The sequence below is a fragment of the Leptonychotes weddellii genome, chromosome X, assembly GCF_054177405.1.
Source record: "Leptonychotes weddellii isolate Sample4059 chromosome X, ASM5417740v2, whole genome shotgun sequence".
In the NCBI taxonomy this organism is placed as follows: Eukaryota; Metazoa; Chordata; class Mammalia; order Carnivora; family Phocidae; genus Leptonychotes; species Leptonychotes weddellii.
In genome coordinates, this window is record NC_138385.1 from 51,088,368 (window position 1) to 51,091,772 (window position 3,405).

The following is a 3,405-nucleotide window of genomic DNA, read 5'->3' on the forward strand; positions in this document are numbered from 1 at the left end:
TGAGCAGGGAGCCCGACGTGGGACTTGATCCCAGGACTCCAGGATCATGACCTGAGCTGAAGGCAGTCGCATAACCAACTGAGCCACCCAGGCTCCCCTTGAACCTCTTTTATAATCACCTTTTTAAGACTAATAGCTATAATATTCTATTAAAAAGCTCAGTTCTCATTTTTGTATACCTGGAGTGATAGCTCTAACATGTGAAACAGTAAATAAAAGATGAAGGCTGGTAATTTGTAACTGTTACCTAAATATCAAATCCTATTAAATACCAGTATGAGATTACACTTAAAAGGCAAAAGAGAGACTGTTGAGGTATTGTAGTGAGAACAATGAAGAAGGTTATCATCACCTTTCTCATATACTGGAATGAGACTCAAGAGAAATGTTTTTAGCACAAGCCATATGAAGTATTTTGTTTTGAGATAAAATAAAATTTTTGCATTTCTTTCTTGCAAAGGAAGATTTAATTTCTCAGTCTTTTATAAAATTTAACATTAATATGAAACTATCATGAAAATATTTTCCCATAAATTTTTAATTATAGGGACCTATGGAAACAGATTTGGTTTTGATTTCTTGTTAATATATGAAGGGGATTTTAAATATAGCTGATTCAATTGGTATCTCAAAGACTCATCACAAAGACATACTCTGATTTTCTCACTTAGCTTCATTTCTGACTTCTTTTTTTTTCAAATTTTTATTTAAATTCTAGTTAATTAACATAGTATAATATTGTTTCTGGAGTAGAATTTAATGATTCATCACTTACATGTAACACCCAGTGCTCATCATAGCAAGTGCCTTTCTTAATAACCATCAACAATTTAGCCCATCCCCCATCCACCTCCCTCCATCAATGCTGTTTGTCCTCTATCATTAAGTTTCTTATGGTTTGTTTCCCTCTCTCTTTTTCCCCTTCCCATGTTCATCTCTTTTGTTTCTTCAATTTCACATATGAGAGAAATCATGTTGTCTTTCTCTGACTTTCTCTTAGCATAATACACTCTAGCTCCATCCACGACTTTGCAAATGGCAGGATTCCATTCTTTTTGATGGCTGACTAATATTCCATTGTATATATATGCCACATCCTCTTAATCCATTCATCAGTAGATGGACATTTGGGCTTTTTCTGGCTATTGTTGATAATGTTGCTATAAACATCAGGGTGCATGTACCTCTTTGAATCTGTATCTTTGTATCCTTTGGGTAAGTACCTAGTAGTGCAATTGCTGAGCTGTAAGGTAGTTCTATTTTTAACTTTTTCAGGAGCCTCCATAATGTTTTTCAGATACTGTTTTCCAGAGTGGCTGTACCAGTTTGCATTCCCACCAGCAGTGTAAGAGGATTCCCCTTTCTCCATATCCTCACTGACACCTGTTGTTTTTTTGTGTGTTGTTAATTTTAGTCATTCAGACAGGTATGAGGTGGTATCTCATCATGGTTTTTTAAAATTATTTATTTATTTGAGAGAGAGAGAAGTGAGAGAAAGAGAGAGCCAGAGCGAGAGAGAGAGAGAGTGCAGGAGCAGAGGCAGACGGAGAGGGAGAAATAGACACCCCATTGAGCAGGGAGCCCGACAAGGGGCTTGGTCCCAGAACCCTGGGATCATGACCTGAGCTGAAGGTAGACACTTAACTGACTGAGTCCCCAGGTGCTCCTCATCATGGTTTTGATTTGTATTTCCCTGATGATGAGTGATGTTGAACAGTTTTTCATGTGTCTGGATGTTTTCTTTGGAAAAGTGTCTATTTGTGTCTTTTGCCCATTTCTTAACTGGATTATTTGTTTTTGGGATGTTGAGTTTGATAAGTTCTTTATAGATTTTGGATACTAACCCTTTATCAGATATGTCTTTTGCAAATATCTTCTCCCTTTCCATAGGCTGCCTTTTAGTTTTGTTAATTGTTTCCTTTGCTGTGCAAAAGCTTTTTATCTTGATGAAGTCCCAATAATTCATTTTTGCTTTTGTTTCCCTTGTCTCCAGCAACACGTCTAGTAAGAAGTTGCTGTGGATGAGGTCAGAGAGGTTGCTGCCTGTGTTCTTCTCTAGGATTTTGATGGATTCCTCTCTCATATTTAGGTCTTTCATCCATTTTGAATTTATTTGTGTGTATAGTATAAGAAAGTGGTCTAGTTTCATTCTTCCTCATGTTGCTCTCCAGTTTTCCCAAAACCATTTGTTGAAGAAACTGTCTTTTTTCCATTGGATATTCTTTCCTGCTTTGTCAAAGATTAGTTGACCATATACTTGGGAGTCTTTCCTGAATTCTCTATTCTGCTCCATTTCTCTATGTGTCTGTTTTTGTGCCAGTACCATAATTTATTGTTGACTACAACTTTGTCATATAGCTGAAGTCCAGAATTGTGATGCCTCACACTTTGCTTTTCTTTTTCAAGATCACTTTGGTGATTTGGGGTTCCATACAAATTTTAGGATTGTTTGTTCTATCTCTGTGAAAAATGCTGGTAGTATTTTGATAGGGATTGCTTTATATGTGTAGATTGCTTTAGGTAGTATAGACATTTTAACAATGTTTGTTCTTTCAATCCATGAACATGGAATACTTTTCCATTTCTTTGTGCCCTCTTCAATTTCTATAGTTTTCAGAGTACAGATCTTTTACCTCTTGTTAGGTTTATTCCTAGGCATCTTATGGGTTTTGGTCAATGGTGAATGGGACTGATTCCTTGATTTCTCTTCCTTCTTCATTATTGGTGTATAGAAGTGCAACAGATTTCTATATGTTTATTTTATATCCTGCAACTTTGATGAATTCATGTATTAGTTCTAGAATTTTTTGTTGTTGTTGTTCCTTCCTGAATTCTGCCATTAGAAACCTATTGGAACCGAAATCTAAGCAGTCACATTCATTGGGAGCCTCTAGAATTAGAATGAATTCTTGTCAAACTTTTCAAAATTGTTGCTGATACATTTTTAAAAAATTAATATTTCACTTTAAAAAATTCCAGTATAGGTAACAGAGAGTGCTTAATTAGTTTCAGGTATACAATATAGTGATTCAGTAGATCTATACATTACTCAGTGCTTATTATGAAAAGTGTACTCTTAATCCCCTTCACATATTTCATCCATCCTCCCACCTGCCTCCCCTCTGGTAACCATCAGTTCTCTATAGTTAAGAATCTTTTTTTTTTTTTTACTTTGTCTCTTTTATGTTTCATTTGTTTTTTATTTATTTTTTCTTTGTTTTTAGTTTTTATTCAAATTCCAGTTAGTTAACATACAGTGCAATTTTTTTTAATTTATTTTTTTATTCTTATGTTAATCCCCATACATTACATCATTAGTTTTCGATGTAGTGTTCCATGATTCATTGTTTGTGCATAACACCCAGTGCTCCATGCAGAATGTGCCCTCCTCAATACCCACCACCA